The 18481-nt window shown below is 43.0% G+C and overlaps 1 long non-coding RNA gene across 1 annotated transcript; it reads left to right on the top strand.

Annotated features, from left to right (window-relative positions):
• On the top strand, positions 1-14239 carry LOC138809827 (uncharacterized). The gene is made up of 3 exons (XR_011366955.1): positions 1-106; positions 10488-10541; positions 11767-14239. It is a non-coding gene; the product is annotated as an uncharacterized lncRNA (long non-coding RNA).
• The last annotated feature ends 4242 nt before the right edge of the window (positions 14240-18481 follow it).

The following is an 18481-nucleotide window of genomic DNA, read 5'->3' on the forward strand; positions in this document are numbered from 1 at the left end:
GGCGGGCCCCGCCCGCGTCGGGGAAGGCCGGCCGCGACCCGCGGAGGAGCTGCATCACCTTCCTGCCCGCCTGGCCTTCCCCGCCGACACCATGCTGCAGTTCCTGGTGAGTGGAGCTGCGGGAGCGGAGGGGGCAGGGGGAGGGGCCGCCGCCCGGGGGCGCCTCGGGAAGCGCGGGGCCCCGCGGCGCGGGCCGGGCCGGGCCCCGCGTGGTCCTGCCTCCGCGCCCCCCGGGCCCGCGGGCGCTCCGGCCGCACACGCCCCGGACCCTTGGCGTGAGCTCAAGGCTGCTTTTGCACGCTCGTTTGGAGAGGGACCCGGTTAGGTCCGGTGCCTTTTGTGTCGGCCCTCCTCCTACTCTCGGGCCCCATCCCTGACCTAGCGCCTTTCCAGCCCCCCCCCAGGCCCACACCCCATCCCTGACCTAGCGCCTTTCCAGCCCCCCGCCCCAGGCCCAGACCCCATCCCTGACCTAGCGCCTTTCCACCCCCCTCCCCCCCTCCCCAGGCCCAGACCCATCCCTGACCTAGCGCCTTTCCAGCCCCCCCCCAGGCCCAGACCCCATCCCTGACCTAGCGCCTTTCCAGCCCCCCCCCAGGCCCACACCCCATCCCTGACCTAGCGCCTTTCCAGCCCCCCCCCCCGCCCCAGGCCCAGACCCATCCCTGACCTAGCGCCTTTCCACCCCCCTCCCCCCCGCCCCAGGCCCACACCCCATCCCTGACCTAGCGCCTTTCCAGCCCCCCCCCCGCCCCCCGGGCCCACACCCCATCCCTGACCTAGCGCCTTTCCAGCCCCCCCCCCCAGGCCCAGACCCCATCCCTGACCTAGCGCCTTTCCAGCCCCCCCCCCCCCCCCCGCCCCAGGCCCAGACCCATCCCTGACCTAGCGCCTTTCCAGCCCCCCCCCCTCCAGGCCCACACCCCATCCCTGACCTAGCGCCTTTCCAGCCCCCCCCCCCCCCCGCCCCAGGCCCAGACCCATCCCTGACCTAGCGCCTTTCCAGCCCCCCTCCCCCCCGCCCCAGGCCCAGACCCATCCCTGACCTAGCGCCTTTCCACCCCCCTCCCCCCCGCCCCAGGCCTAGACCCATCCCTGACCTAGCGCCTTTCCAGCCCCCCTCCCCCCCCGCCCCAGGCCCACACCCCATCCCTGACCTAGCGCCTTTCCAGCCCCCCCCCGCCCCCCGGGCCCACACCCCATCCCTGACCTAGCGCCTTTCCAGCCCCCCCCCCCAGGCCCAGACCCCATCCCTGACCTAGCGCCTTTCCAGCCCCCCCCCCCCCCCGCCCCAGGCCCAGACCCATCCCTGACCTAGCGCCTTTCCAGCCCCCCTCCCCCCCCCCGCCCCAGGCCCACACCCCATCCCTGACCTAGCGCCTTTCCAGCCCCCCCCCCAGGCCCAGACCCCATCCCTGACCTAGCGCCTTTCCAGCCCCCCTGCCCCCCGGGCCCAGACCCCATCCCTGACCTAGCGCCTTTCCAGCCCCCCCCCCCCAGGCCAAGACCCCATCCCTGACCTAGCGCCTTTCCAGCCCCCCGCCCCCCTGCCCCAGGCCCAGACCCCATCCCTGACTTAGCGCCTGCTGCTTGGCATTTTGGAGAAGTTAAAAGTCCATCAATAAATGTTATGAAGTTTGAGAGGTCGAGGAAGCCTCATCAGATCTATAATTGTTTTCAGACTTTGAGGAGTAAGTCAGCCCTGGTATACAAATAAACTCCCTCGCCCACCCAGTCCTTTTCTTTGGTGTGAAGAGGATAAAAAGGAGTGTTATAGGTAACCAGATTATGTCTCAAGGCTTCTTGGGAAACTATGTAGGGTAAAGGTTCCTGGGGGATTTGCCAAGCTTCCAAGATTTGCCAAGCTTCCAAGTGAGAGTTTTTCTAGCAGATTCCGTGCAGTCAGAACTTTCCATCTCTAATGAGCCAGATACTCTATCTTGCCCATGGTCAGTGGAGACCTGGTGCTCTGGGAATGAGTGAGTTTCCCAAGTGTCCTCTTGAGAGTTGGTGATTGGTTTTTAAATCCATTTTGTCAAAAGAGATGGCCCTTAACATAAACTGGTCAACTAAAATAGGGCTGCTTCTTGGCCTCTGAGATTCTCCACTGTTCCAAGTAGGTGTTAACCTAGGAGTAATTACAGCCTTTTACCTGTTGGAAACACTTAAGGGCAGTCTCCGACCCCCAGGTGTAAGACCCCCAGGTGTAAGATGATACAGTTCATTCTCCCTTGACATCTTTTTCCTGATAAACCAAGAGGACATTAATTCAGTTGCCATTAACTTTTGAAGTGTCTTTGCAGGGTAAGTTGGTTTGATGTTGGACTATTGCTGTGTATAAACATGAGTTTTGATAGAGAATTCAGAATTCACCGCATTCAGGGGGAGTTGCTGTTGTGGTGTTAAGTGGACACTGATGTTCTCTCCTGTCCTCCCCCTGCTGTTTTGGAAGGAAATGGATAGCTTACTTTTCATGTTGATGATTAACTAGGACAAGTCTTTCTTCTTGCTTCACTTATTTCCTCTATAAAACACTGGCCATCCTGTCCCAGTGTTTATGAGATTCAGACCCCAGAATTGGACACTACCTTGATCACTCTGAAACAGCAGAAGTTTGGGCAGATTAAAGTTTCTATGCTTCAGTTTCCACTTTCAAATATGAGCTCTACCTCATGATTGTGTTGTGAGAACTAGAGAGGAATTAACACATTAAACACTTAAAAATATTAACACATAATAAAAAGATCCAGATAGGTTTCACTTTGTCTTTTGCAAGGCATCAGCTGAACTCTTGAATTGGTTTCTTTATAGAAGTGGGGGTAGGAGAGATTTGGAAGTGGTAGAGTGGTCACGAGTGTTTTCTGTTTACGAACAGTTGTATGGAAACTTCGGAGTACTGGAGGGACCTTGTGCCCATCACGTATGCTGCTGTTACTGGTGTCATTCATTTGGTCTACCTCTTTTTTGGGGGGGATCCAGTTGTGGGCCTGAACTCTGGGCCTGGGCGTGCTGTCCCTCAGCTGTTGAGCTCAACACTAGCACTCTACCACTTGAGCCACAGTGCCACTTCTGGCTTTTTTTTTTCTCCTGCTTATGTGGTGCTGAGGAATCAAACCCAGGGTCTCATGCATGCAAGGCAAGCGCTCTTCCACTGAGCCATCTTCCCAGCCCCTTGTTCTACTTCTTGAAGCCAGCAGCAGTTGGTATTCAGAGCACCTCATCTTTAGTTGGATCCATGTCTATGCACTTCCCGGTGGTTTTTGGTTATTGTTGTTGTTACCACACATCACAGTTATTTTTTATGGGAAACTTGTTCCCAGTGACCCTCCACACAGTGACTGCCCTAGGCGCTGCCCTCTTGAGGCTGAGGGGATCATATCTGGACTTACCAGTTGGGGAACTGCTTTCTAATCTCTCCTGGCTTTTACTGGCTGTGCTTCCTTGCTCTTGGTTAGTGTATTGCTCAAGACTAGTTGACTTTGCTCTTATCTTTGCACCCTCCCTTGAGGAGTGTGTTCCTTGTCATGCTATCACCTTTTGCCTCTTTGCTGACAACTTCCAAAATTACCTTGAGTCCTTTTCTCAGGGTTCTAGTTTCTTGGTATCTTGGTATCACAATCCCTTTGTCCTCTCTATCTCATACTTGACATATTCTCTCTCTTTTCCCTTCCTCCCAGTTCCTACTCCACACCTAATATATTTCTACTCATGTGCTGAATCTCTCAAATTTGAAATATAGATAGAATTTTTCATTTTTTCCCCTCATTTGCATATCTTTTACCTGCTATGTACTTGGCACATATATTGACCTGCTCTACAACATGAGCAAGTTCCTTACTCTGTCCTCAGTTTTCTTAGCATGAAACTGAGCAGTAATAGCTGATTTATAAGGTTATGGAGAAGCCAAGTTAATGGTAAAACAGGAGGTGAGCTTGTGTGCAATGAGGATGCAGTAATTATTCTTTTTTAAGTTTTCGTTGCTCACCTTGTGAAAAGTTTTCTCTGTTCCCACACCAGTGGGAACCAGTGGTTCTTGCTCTACTCTCAGCCAGTTCCACTAGCTAGCTGTGATAGAATTTTGATTTTGAATTGGAAGGATTATTTTAGGTTCTTTAGTCAAACTGATGGATGCTGATGTTTAAGTCTCTACCATTAAGGGCCTAAATTTACGGACTGATAAGTCCATACTACGTGATTGATTTTATTTACTGTCAACCCTCCATATCAGCAGGCCACACCTGCAGATCCCAGCTACCTAGCTACTTAGGAGGCTGAGAGTGTATTTGGAGAAAAAAGGTTGCATCTATATTGAATATGTACAGATTTTTTTTTGTCATTCTTAATACAGCAGAATGACTCTTTACATTGTACTAGGTATTCTCCCTTATCTAGAGATGATTGAGAGGATATGACAGGGGACTTGGACAGCTGCAGATGGTGATCTCTGGAGAGATCTTGGAACCCTCTGTGGGTACTGAAGGACAGTCATATTTAATTTTAGGTTAACTTTTCATCACTACCCTCAGTCATAAAGTACTTAAAGAAGTTGCATCAACTTCTCTGAGAATAAAACCAGTTCTACCCAGGATAGTCTTTTCTAGTGTTTTCTGCATTTATTCTGTATGCAAGATTATTGAATGTAAAACTTGGCTTATCTCTTAAAAATGTGCTTCTCTGGGGCAGCAGCAGTAGTTATATCCTTGATAGATTTCATTTTTAATGTACAAAATGTGGGTTTAATTACTAAAGAAGTTGCTAAATGAATTCCACCTCAATTTTTAAAAATAAACCTCAAAAATGGTGAATTTTTCATGCTTTTTGGAATATAGAGGTTGTCTGAATGCTAACTAAATCTGAAATTGAGAAATAAAGTTGAAATATAACATGTGTTTTTATTGTTAGATAGTATGTATTTTTTATTTTTTTCGAATAGATTTTCTCACCTCAAACCCTAAGTCATTTTTGGATGTTCTATTGAATGTTAGTGGTAGTTACATTTGCTAAATAAATTGGGTTTATTTTTAGATTTCTTATACTCTTGCCAGTGACTTAGGTGTGGGTGTGTTATTTTTAAAAATGTAATTTGGTGAGTCATAGCTCAGACTTGTCAGATGCTCTGGGTTATTGTCAGCTACTCTGGACTTTGTCAGGAACCATCCCCAGATGAATATTGTAGCTTTGTTTGCTGATCTATAGACACAACAGCTTTTTGAGTGGGGAAGGGCTGGGACACATGCTGAGAAGAGTGTGTTTGTTTAGAGTTGGCTTTGATCTTAATCTACATATGTGTTCATACATTCAAAAGAGGAAATTGATCATTTTTTTTATAGCACTCACATACAGAGCCAACATTTATCTGACTGGTCTCTTTTCTGTCTGGGAGCTGTTAAATTATCTTTGATTTCCACAATTTCATCCCACGTAACCAACAGAATTTTATCAAATTTCAGTTATTTTTGTGGCTTTGAAATAAATTCACTGATTTAAAGTGTTTTTAATGTATTCACAGATTGTTCAACTATCACCACTATCTCATAATTGTATATCGAATGTCTCATCACCTCACAAAGAATCCTTATACATCTTAGCATTCATTTCTCCTTTCCTTCTCCAACCCTCGATGTTTATTCATTTTTGTGTCTTGTGTATTCTGCATATTTCTAATCTTTTCTGATTGCCCTTGACGGTGTTGTCAAGGTTCATATATATGATAGCTTGAATCAGCACTTCATTCTTTTTTTTTGGGGGGGGGGTCCGGTCGTGGGGCCGGAACTCTTGGCCTGGGCGCTGTCCCTCAGCTCTTCAGCTCAAGGCTAGCGCTCTACCACTTGAGCCACAACGCCACTTCTGGCTTTTTTCTTTTTGCTTATGTGGTGCTGAGGAATCGAACCCAGGGCCTCAGGCATGCAAGGCAAGCGCTCTACCACTGAGCCACCTTCCCAGCCCAACACTTCATTCTTTTTATGGCTAGCTAATATAATTTCAATAGTGGAAGAACATTGAAATTGTTTCTACCTTTTGGCTATTAAGAGTATTCCTGCTGGGAATAGTCCTATTCAAGCTTTTGTGGGGTATGTGTTTCACTTCACCTGCGTCTGTACCCTCAAGAGCAGTTGTTCATGTGGGAACTGTGAGCTGAGGTTTTTGAGGAATTGCTAGACTGTTTTCTCCAGTGGCTGTACCATTTCACATTCCCACGGGTCAATATTTGTTGTTCTTTTTAAAAAGTATGTTAGTTAAAGATATCAAAGTGAGTGGCACGGCGCTTTAATTTGTATTTCCTCAGGGACTAATGATGCCAAACATCTTTTCATGTGCTAGTTGACCATTTATGTCTTTGGAGAAATCTTTTCAAGTCATGTTCTCACTTTTTAAAATTGTACGGTATATCTATCATTTAGTTGCAAGATTTCTTTATTCTAGGTATAACTACCTTATCAGATTTGCAACTATTTTACCCTAATTGTCTACTTTTTTCCTGTTGATAGTGAAATGAAAACATTTTAAACTTTTATCAGGCCTATGCATCCATTTTTTTCTTTCGTCACTGGTGTGTTACCGCTGAAGACTTACTCCTAAGTCATTTCTTCTAGGTATTTAATAGTTTTAACACCAACATTTGGGGCTTTGATACATTTTAATTTTTGTGTATTAGATACACCATTTCTTAAAGATGATTCTTTCCCCATTGAATGTTATAACACCAAGGGATTGTTGCAAATCATAAATATAAATATTCTTGGATTCTCTATCCATCATCATTGGCCTTTTTTTTGGCCAATCTCGGGGCTTGAACTCAGGGCCTGGGCACTGTCCCTGAATTTCATTTTGCTCAAGGCTAGCACTCTCCCACTTGAGCCACCTCACCATTTCCAGCTTTTTCTGTTTATGTGGTACTGAGGAGTTGAACCCAGGCTTTCATGTATGCTAAGCAAGCACACTACCACTAGGCCACATTCCCAGCCCATCACTGGCATTTAAGGAGACAGTTTATTCTTATTTGCTTGCTGTCTCATGGGCCACCACACTGTTGTGACCTGTTTCTAATCTGTACTTACGAAACATATATCAAATAAATGCTCCTAAAACAGGGCTTTCATCATCTTTCTGCCAGTAAGCAGTGGCTCCCTATCATTACTACATGGGAACCAAACTCCTTTGCTTGCTAGCAGCAGGGTTGCTTGCCAGCAGATGGCCCTGCCCACTGTGGGTAGTCAGGCCTGTTTGTTCTATTTCGCCATCATCATGTCTTTATTACCATTTGTCTTGATCTTCGTTTTTAATTCTCAGTTCTTTTTTTGTTGTTGTTGTGTAGTTTGAACACAGGGTCTGGGCACTGTCCTGAGCTCTTTTTGCTCAAGGCTAGCACCCTACTACTTTGAGCCACAGTTTCACTTCTGGTTTTCTGGTGGCTAATTGGAGATAAGAATTTCATGGAATGGCTGGCTTTGAACTGTGATTCTCAGATCTCAGCCTCCTGAGTAACTGGGATTACAAGCACTAGCTCCCAATTTAGTTCCCAGTTCTCTTGCTACTAGATTTTAACAGTTTTTCAGAATATTTAGAACCTTTAATTACATTGTGATACATCTATCTCTTTAAGGTGTAACTTTTAAAAGAATTGCCTCCTTGTCATTCGGTTTGCCACTTAATGCATGTCCTGGCTGTGGTTTTGGAGTGTCCATTACCATTAAAGGTCTGGTGCTGGTGCTGACTTCTGCTGGTAAATGAACTCCTAATTACTACTTTTTTTTTTCTTTTTTTTTTTTTTGTGGGTCATATAACCTGAACTCTGGGCCTCAGCCCTGTCCCTCTACTCTTCAGTTTAAGGCTAGTGCCCTACCACTTGAGCCACAGTGCCACTTCTAGCTTTTTTCTGCTTATGTGGTGTTGAGGAATCAAACCCAGGCCTCAGGCAAGCACTCTACTATTGAGCCAACTTCCCAGCCCCCTAAGTACTACTTTTAACCCTCAGAGAACTGAGTATAGAGTTAATTTTAGTATATTAAGAGTCTAAAATTTAGAGGCTAGATTTATATTGAAAGTCAGATTTCAGATTTTAGAAGGATAATAACACATACATAATTTGATACTTAACTGCAACAGTGTTTAAATAGCACTTGAAAATCAGTACATTAAAATTTTGATGTTAAGGGTATCTTCCAGTGGGTCTACGGCAGGATCCTATATTTAATTTTTTTTTTCCGGTTGGTCATGGGGCCTGAACTCTGGGCCTGAGCACTGTCCCTCAGCTCTTCAGCTCAAGGCTAGCGCTCTACCACTTGAACCACAGCACCACTTCCGTTTTTTTCTGCTTATGTGGTGCTGAGGAATCCAACCCAGGGCCTCATGCATGCAAGGAGAACACTCTACCATTGAGCCACCTTCCCAGCCCTAAATATTTTTATTTATGTGGAAAGAAAAAATTAATTTCACTCAAGGATGTTAAGGCTATAAAAACTAAATATGGTGGCACATTCCTGTAATGCTAGCACTTTGGAGGCTGATGCAGGAAGCTTTCAAGTTGAAGGTCAGCCTGGGCTACATAGTGATATCCTATCTCTAAAGGGAATAACCACATGTGTGCGCACACATATATACAGAGTCATATCAGTTCAAGTCAGGTGTGATTTTGCCAAGTGAGTTCTGATGAAACATAGTTTAGATAGAGTTTTGGTTTCCAAATTGTGGGTAGTGGGTTGTGGAGGTTCACTTACCACATCTACTCTGTAGGTGGGGAAAATGCCTTTGCTCTGTTGTGTACTGCTCTGGGCCAGTCCAGCTCCCCTTCTGGGCTTGCTAGCTCAGCTTCTTCTTTTCACCAGCTGTCCTCATAGCATCCCTCTGTCCTCAGACGTGTAGTGTTTTACTTCATCATTGCTTCCAGTGTGTTTGTGAGAAGCATCTACTTTTTCATAGTCCTAAAATCTCAGAATGCCTGACAAGGAGTTGTGGTATAAGCATGCTCAGTGCCAAGCTTGACAAGAAGGCAGCTCACTCCTTTCTGACTGTTCTGGGGAAGTGGGGTATAGAGGGGGCCTGGAGATAGCATCCAGCTTGCAGGATACAGAGAAGACTTCTAGGTCTTGGCCTAGAACAAGCAAATTCACTCTGCCTGTAGAGAGGTTTTAGATGTATTCAAGACCTTCCCTTAACTTCTGAGATCAAGTTACTGTTTCTCAGGTTTAGATGTCACTTTTCCTGTATAAACTTCCCTGGTGGTCATGAATGATGGTGGATTGAGTGCCAAACTTTTTCAAGTGTAAGCTCTCTGTTGAGATTGAACACAAGCAACACAGAATTAACAAAATGATTTTTAAAAGTTGATGCTAATTTGCATTTATTAAATGAGAAATGAGGCTTTAGTTGGAGGCTCTTAATTACTAGGGAAAAACAGAATTATCATCTTCAGTACTCAAAGATAAGGAGCTTTGGCCCTTTCTTTGTATAGAGAGTTTTCTAAATTTTCATGAAGCAATGCTTTTTCAGAAAAATAGTTATCCAATGGTATAAACATGTATAGTTCCCTAAAAATTATGTCTATCCATTCTGTCATGAGTTGGAGCCCTGATCTCCATAGACCTTAAGTATCTTGCCATTTAGACTCTAGCCATGGTGAGTCAAGAGTTCCCTATTCTTTTCTGTCATTACATATATTTTGCTTGTGGATGTGCTCTTTGTTGGGAATGACCCTGGCTAGGGTTACTTGACTGTCCTGGACTTCAAGTTGATCTTTTGAAATAGGAGAAGATCAAAACATGAGAGTCCCCTCATTCTCTAAAAACTATTATTCATATGTACATATTGTGTGTGTACATGTGTGTGTGTGTGTTTGTGTGTTTGTGCACATGCGCACCTAGGACATGGGTCTGGGTGTTGTCCCTGAGGTTTTTTTGTCAAGGTTAGCACTCTACCACTTGAGTCATAACTCCACTTCCAGCTTTTTGGTAGTTAATTGTAAATAAGTCTCACGGACTTTGCTACCTGTGCTGGCGTTGACCCTTGATTCTCAGATCTCAGCCTCCTGAGTAGGATTACAGATGTGAATCACCAGCTCCAGGCTCAACTGAAAAAATTGAATAATTTTTATGTGATATACAGAAGTTAATTATATCCATAATCCCCCCCCCTTCAAAAAAAAAAGGAAATGTAGCATTTAGCAACAAAATCAGAACTTTTGACTTGGATTCTTAGAACTTATGGTAAAGAATTTATGGGTTATAAAGGGACAAGGAGATTTGGGGTAAGTGTGTCCATCACCTCCATTTATTCTTTGTTATATGTTTTTTAATCTTTTGGGAAGGATTTATCTGGGTTACTTAGTAGAAGAAAAACATGAATCATGTTGTGTCTTACCTTACACTGGACACTAGGGCTCTTTACTGATCTTGAACTCCTTAGGAAGACATCGTCTGTGTTTTTTGGTTTGGTCACAGACTGGCTCAGGACTTGGTATGCAGATAATTCTTCTTGTTCTATTCTTTCAGCTTGGATTTACTTTGGGCAACGTGGTTGGAATGTATCTGGCTCAGAACTATGATGTAAGTGGCCATATTCACATTTCCCTCCGTTCTGTGTAACTGCTTCTTTGTTGCAGTATTGTAACTTTTCTTTGAAAGCACTGAAGTATGGGGTACCTTCTAGCATAAATGAGGTTCACAAGTCTGAGGGAAAAATCCAAATTTTATTTAAAAAAAACAACAAACTTTCAGTCTGAAAAAACAATCTCACAGAGCATGTTTTCCTCATATCACCACCAGAGGGCAAAATCCCATCAGTTTAGGTGGTCTCGTTAGACCAGAGTTCTGTGGAAAGCCATGTAAACAAGTGAGAATTTAAAAGAGTAGATAATCTTTTAAGCACCTCATCCCCTAGCCAGTAGTAGAATTGAGAATTTTGCATATAGATCTCTATGGTGTATACACTGAAGGAAGTTTATTTATTTATTTTTTTGGTCGGTCGTGGGGCTTGAACTCTGGGCCTGGGCGCTGTCCCTCAGCTCTTCAGCTGAAGGTGAGCACTCTACCACTTGAGCTACAGCGCCACTTCCGGTTTTCTGGTAGTTTATTGGAGATGGGAGCCTCACGGTCTCTCCTGCCTGGGCTGGCTTTGAACCGCGATCCTCAGATCTCAGCCTCCTGAGTAGCTAGGATTACAGGCGTGAGCCACCAGCGCCCGGCTTGAAGGAAGTTTTTGAAGTGGGAAGTCATATTCCTTAGCCAAGGAAGTTAAAATTGGTGGTGTAACTTACCCCTGATCAGGATCAGAAGGTATTTTACAAAGACAAGCAAGGGAAATATACTAATGATTTGTAGTAGAACTTCCCTCTATCAGCCTTCACTTGGTTCTGGTGTTCTAGGCAGGGGCATTTATTATTTATACGTATAATTTTACTTAGCACCAGATTGAGAGGTTAAGTATAGGTATCTCAGGCTTGGCTTTCAGAGGGAACATTAACATATGCTTCTCATCTTTCTTTCTCTCTCTCTCTCTCTTTTGTTCCTGTATTCAGAAAGCACATGTATTAGAAACAAATTGCCATCTAGTAGATTGCAGAACATTGAGCTATAATCCTTTTTCTGTTGTTTTATTAGTCACCCCACCTCACCATCTCCTTTCTCCTCCAGCCCCCTACTGATGAATTTTATGAGGCTAAGAAATATCACTATTAAGCAGGTCTCCTTCAGAGGAAAATAAGAACTTATGAAACTGTAAAATATTGATGCGGTAGTTACAACATTATAATAATCCTTTTTCTTTTCAAAGATACCAAACCTGGCTAAAAAAATTGAAGAGATCAAAAAGGACTTGGAAGCCAAGAAGAAACCCCCCAGTTCCTGAGGCACCCTCCACTCCAGCACTCACTCTGGATTCACGGGTTCTGCCCAGTCATGCTGGAGAGCCCCTTCACCTCCTGACCCAAAGCTTCTGTGCTTATCTCGTCTCAGCCATTTCTTCCTTGCTAGACCCTGGGTGTTGCCTCAGAGCAGAAAGGGGGCCTCAGGCTCAGAAATCCTCTGCTTCCAACAGCCTTGTCTCTCCCCTGTCTTCCTTCTGTCTCCTTGGGAGGCTCTAAGACTGGAATTATGGTGCTAGATTAGCAAACAAGACCTTTAATTCGTAGTTTCTCCCCTGTTGTTTGGAGTTTCTACTATCTTTTGTCAAAAGAAAAATTGATGAGTTTTGTATAGGTGATCAGATAAAAGTAATGCTGATTTTGTAGTTTAGCAATTATGATGGGTGCTTGTTAAACACTTGTTACTAAATTTTGTTGCCTCAAAGTAATTAAAATTAATGTATAGAAGCCAGTTTATGGTTAAGTATCCATTTATTTTATACTTTTGTCAGTCAGTTCCACAGTTGATAATTTAACCCATAAATCAATTAGTCATTTGCTGAGAAATTATATTTTGAGAGTCCAGTCAAAATTGGGAATTTTCAAAAAATGCAAAACAGTTCCTTTTGTCTCAGTAGAATTCACAGTTTATTTAGTATGCATTTATTTCTTTCATGATAAATTTGTTCTGAAGAATTGTTCTTGAGACTGCAGATGCTTTTGATGTTACGTGATGGATAAATGAGAAGTTCTTGGTAAAGGAAGTGTTAACAACTTTTCACATTAAAAATATATTTACATTATAACTTCATAGTGATTCTCCTAAAGAAAGTGTGGTTCAAGTTCATACTAAAATCAACAACTCCATAGTTGATACTTTGTTTCTATAATCAAAAATAATTATTTTTAATAAGGGTGGGGAGATGGAGTCTCAGGTTGGTCTTGAACTGTGGGCTCAAAACTGTCTTAGGTAGTTACTCTGTACCTTTGAGGAGTCTGCTTAAACATACTGCTGCATTTTTCTCTCTCCTCTCTTTCTCTCTCTCATTAAATGGTATGGTCTTTATTTTTTTGCCAGTCCTGGGGCTTGAACTCTGGACCTGTTGCTGTCCCTGAGCCTCTTTGTGCTCAAGGCTTGAGCTACACCACCACTTCCAGTTTTTTTCTGAGTAGTTTATTGGAGATAGTCTCATGGACTTTCCTGCCCAGCTGGCTTTGAACCACAGTCCTCAGATCTCAGCCTCCTGAGTAGCTAGGATTACAGATGTAAGCCACTATGCCTGGCCTTTTTTGTTTTTTTTTTAAATTTCTTAATGGAGAGCATTCCATATCATTCCATATTAGTTGAATGGGTATACCATAATTGAATCTGCTGCTGGTAAGTGTTTAGTGTGTATGTATACATATGTGAGCACACTGGTACTTGAATTCAATAGCCTCTCACTCTTACTTGGCTTTTTCCATTCAAAATGAGTACTCTACCACTTGAGCTACATCTCAGATCCAGTGCTTAAGTTGTTTTGCTAATAGAGTGATAAACAGTGAATTTGCTTTTATTACATATGTATGCAGGAAATAGCTGTAAGGTAAAGTCCTAAAAGTATAATTTATGCCAATATTGCATTTGTTTCAGAGGGCTTATTGGGCAGCTTCACCAGTAATGCCCTTCTGAAGACATTTTAGCAGAATCAACAAATGGAAACAATTGTTCAGAATCACTATTCAGTCAGTGATGGTCCTGATCTAGTACGGATCCTAAAATAAGTGGTTTTGTTTCTTTTTGAAAAGCTGGGGGAATGGGCTGGGAAGGTGGCTCAGTGGTAGAGCCTTGCATGCCTGAGGCCCTGGGTTCGATTCCTCAGCACCACATAAGCAGAAAAGAAAAAAAAAGCTGGAAGTGGCGCTGTGGCTCAAGTGGTAGAGCGCTAGCCTTGAGCTGAAGAGCTGAGGGACAGCGCCCAGGCCCAGAGTTCAGGCCCCACGACTGGACCCAAAAAAGAAAAGAAAAGAAAAGCTGGGGGGAGCTGGGGACATGGCCCAAGTGGCAGAGTGCCTGCCTAGCCAGTGTGAATTCAAGCCTTGGTACCACCCAAAAAACATGGAGAAAAAAAGGTCATCCCCCCTCTGTGAGATGGATTAAGATCAAATTATAGTTTAACTTTTCCCTACCTGTGGGAAGTGGGCAAATGGGCTATTTATGAAGCTTGCATTATCTGTAAGATTACCTACCTCATAGGGTTTTTTATGAGGCGTGATTGAGGTATAGCGTATGTGACATGTTATACTGTACTTTGCAGATTTTCCAATAAATTGTAGATATTAGTTGAAATAAGCTGTTTTTGGGCCTGGATGCTTTTGTGTTTCTGCAGTCATTTTTGGAACTACTTCATGAACCACATATTAAACATGGTTGTGCCATTTGTCACTTAGAAGTTATCGATAAAAATTTATAGATTCCACCTCCATTATAGCATATGGCTCTCAAGATTTGATCTTTGAATGTTTAAGCCTCAGAATATAAAGTTTTTTGTTTTTTAAAATTATTATTTTCATCACCCTTACGATGTTCAAAATGCTAGAGGCTTACTGAGAGCTATTTCCAAAGAGGAGTCCTTGCCACCAACCATAACAGTATTATTTGTTGTATGGAGGCAGTGGTAATTATGTGTTTATATCGTAGCTCATAATCAAAGCTCATGTGGACTTGAATATTCCCCTCAGCAGTGACACTTAACTGTCCTTGCTAATAGAACCATTTCTTCAAGGAGGAGCCATCAGCGAGTCAGTTCGTAGGTTTGATTTCACTACATAAACTAGTATGCTGTGAAAAAATGCTCAGAGACCTTAGACCAGGTGTTCTTCTGAAAATTTAGTTAGAAGAACCCAGAATCATGTGGGTTTATTTTAGGGTGTTGATAATGTATATGGGGTTGTGATTGCTATTGTTGTTCTGAGTTGCTTTCTCTTGGTGTTCTGTAGGAAACTTTACTGCACGAATCAAGGAAATGATAAACCTTTGAGTCCCCCCCCCCCCTTTAAGGAATATGTGAAAATTCCTGTTGATGTAATTTAAGAAAACTTTTGCCACACTAGACCATGAAGGGAGGCTCAAAATTGTACTGCAGATGAATTGATGTGTGAAATAGAAAACTCCAGGATTCATGCTGGCAACAAAAAATAGATTAAACTTGAACAGCTTACCCTTAAACTGTAACCCTCACAAACAAACAAAATCAAAGAGGAAAAACTAATTATAGTTATCAAAAGGGATGGAATTTTCAGTTTTCTTGCTTCTGATCAAAAGAAACTTTTATTTTTCATTTGTGTACAGAGAAAAATCTGTATGTACTTATTCATAGAGCACATGTTCTCATGTGTAATGCTTTTATTTCTACTAAGCAGTTCCTTCCCTGGTTACTATGCTGGTGTTTGTTTTTCTGCTGAGGTCTCTCACATTTTAATACTTTCTCTGAGGTAAATTTCCTGAAGGAACACTACATACTGTATGGGAATGAATGAGGCCTTTCTTAAACTTCCTGTCTTGAGTTTGCACGTAGTATTTTCATTCCTACACATATGAATGGGTTCTCTTTTTCCCCCTTGCTAGTAGGGCCTTCCCTTGTGGAAAGGAACAGAGTGGTAAAGGGAAAATATTCTGAAACCTTGCCTGGTCTTAAAAAGGAGATAGTGATAGAATTTCCAGTGTTCAATGTACACCTTTCCTTGGTCTGGTTGAGAATTTCCAGTGTTCAGTGTACATCTTTCCTAGGTCTGGTTGAGAATTTTCAGTTCAGTGTTCAGTGTACACCTTTCCTAGATCTGCTTGCAGCACCAACAACTCAGTCCTAACAGATGACATGTTCTGCAAAGGACTGGGCAGTGAAGAACTGAAAAGAGAAAGATTTTGTAGAAAGAGCCCAGGGCGGGGTGTTGTAAAACCTTGTTTCTGGGCTGCTGGGATCACTGTCCTCGTGGCCGGACTGGGTGGAAGATGTCCTGCGGTTGTACAGGCATGGGATTAAAAAGGTGCTTTGTAAAGAGCTAGGACAGTTGTGTTGAATGTTCACCCAGTGAGAGGAGCCCAACGATTAGCTAGTGTACTCAAATGGTCTTGGTTCCCTTTGTGGTCTAAGGAGCCAAGCATCTTGCAGTGCTAAATGATACAAGTTCTTAGAGCTATTTTTGCAGTGTTTGCAAAATGCAATCAAAGCCAAATATATTCTCTCTGGTGTCTACATGGAATTGGCTCTGCATCCCTGTAGACAACCAAATCCTCTGATGCTCAAGATCCTTATATACAATGGTTCAGTATTTACACATAACCTATACAGTCCTACACTTTATAACACTTAGTAAATTGCAAATTCTATTTAAACTACACTTTATAACACTTAGTAAATTGTAAATTTTATTTAAATGATAATAAGGGAAAAAAGTTTATTCAATATAGACATTCCCCCCCACCGCCCCCCCAATTTTTCCTGTCACACACTGGGCCAGCTTACTTTGTTTGGTGTTTGGCTAAAAACATGGATTTTTTTTTTTTTTTTTTTGACATTGGAGCATTGTAGCCTTTTTTTTTTTTTTTTTTTTTTTTTTTTTAAATAAAAGTGCTGGTGGCTCAAACCTGTAATCCTAGCTACTTGGGAGGTGGAGATGAGGTAGGGATCCTAGCTTGAAGTCAGACCACTCATAAGATTTTTGAGATCATCCTAACTAGTGCCTGGGTGCAGTGGCCTGTGCCTCTTATCCCAGCTCAGGGAAGAATGGTGGCAGGGTGCAGTGTTGTATGCCACTCATCCCTTCTCCTTAGAGAAGCACAAGCAGAAGGATTATAGTCCATACTGGCCAGGGCATAAACTAAGAACCTACTTCCAAGGCTAGAGGACTAGCTCAAGTGGTAGAACACCTGTATTACAAGCACAAGGCCCTGGGTTCAATCTCCAGTACCACAAAACAATGAAAATAAAATTGTGATGCAGTGTATGCCTTTGTGACATGTAAATGCTAGTGTAAAATACTGTACATTGTGTACTTCACAAGGACTTAAAAGGAATTTCAAAGGCACATTTGATACATAATTGAGAATAAGGTGCAAACAGTATCTGGCTCTTAGTTTCAGCATCTGGAAAATGAGCTGGTATAAGATGATCATAGCCAGTTTTTGTCATCCATATAGTGTGATATTAGATGATAAAAATCAAGTGATATTTTAGTGGGGGGAGAGAGGAGTTGGGGAGGTGGGGAAGGGAAGGGATGAGAGGAAAAACAAAGGAGGGGGTAACAATGCTCGATAGGAAATGTACTCATTACCTTACTTATGTAACTGTACAGTATCTTTACAATAAAAAATATATATTAAAGTGATATTTTAAAAGACAAATAGGGCTGCAAGTTATTATCTGACAGTGAATGGTTTTCAGTTAGAAGAAATTAATCACATCTGCTAGCCCCTGTCATAGCAGTGGGCAGTCTGGCTTGGTCTGAAACAAGATTTGGAAACAATGCTGTCCTTTTTGCTGGCATGTCAGGCTGCAGTAGACGCACTTTCTAAGTTGGCTGGTTGAGCGCGCTGGGCCCCTGGCAGCAGAGAGCTGCGTAGAGTTGGCATTGTGGAGTTGACTGTCTCAACTAGTTGCACACTGACCAATTCTAAAATCACTTAATTCTAGGTGAACTTTTAATATACTCCCAGAATCTTACTATCAGTGTTTTGTTTGGGTTCTATAATGGCTCAAAAATGTGATTGCTCTAACAATAGGCCTAACCCCTTGACTAGAATCTTTTAAAGAAAATTGGTGGGAGGGATGCTGGCTGGATCTGTAGGTGTGCTCATATTTGGTGTGCTGTAGTGCACCTAATATTGGCAATTCACTTGTGCTTATGAGGTCTTTATTATTATAATGAATCCGATGCTGGTTCAGCTACTTGACAGGGCAGAAGCAATCATTCCCACTTAGACCTAGCTGGTCACATTCTGTGGTAGGAGCATGAACAGAATGAAGGTTATAGCTCAGACTCATGATAAACTAAAGGAGTAGTTTTGCCAATAAATTATTGTGAGGAAAACTATACTTGCCATGAATAGTAACTTAAAATCAATTAAAACAATGACTGATTTTTCCTAGAAGCTGTATTTAACAGGCAACCCACGGTAGAAGTCAGAACCATGCATTGGCAGCACACAAAAAAAAAACAAACCCTGTGTATGCAGTGGAGACATAGCACTACTCAGCCACGTGGCAAGGTCATCCCATGGAGAAAATGGGGTGATCCTCAGGAGGAAGGAGATTGTTTCTCATGAGGAGCATTTATTGAGCACTTAAGAGTTGACTGCATTGTTGAGAATTCAAGAGGCACACATATTTTCCTTCCCTCAAGGGGCTCACTGACATGGGAACTGACCAATATGTTGGATTTGGGGGGCAACTACTTAGTACTCTGTCTTCTGAGGAACAAACTATTCATTAAATTGAAAAGCAAGCCAGTGAGTGTCACATCAATAATAGGGCCGTGGTCTTGATTGTAGTTTTCATCTCCCTAGTAAAATGGGAGTTTCCCTCCCTCCCTCCATGCCAAGGCAGAGACACTTCTAGTCAGTAAACAGAGAGAGAGAGAGATGCTATCCTTTTTACCTACTTCCTT

Source organism: Dipodomys merriami, unplaced genomic scaffold (genome assembly GCF_024711535.1).
Source record: "Dipodomys merriami isolate MVZ:Mamm:240054 unplaced genomic scaffold, mDipMer1.0.p SCAF_5, whole genome shotgun sequence".
Lineage (NCBI taxonomy): Eukaryota > Metazoa > Chordata > Mammalia > Rodentia > Heteromyidae > Dipodomys > Dipodomys merriami.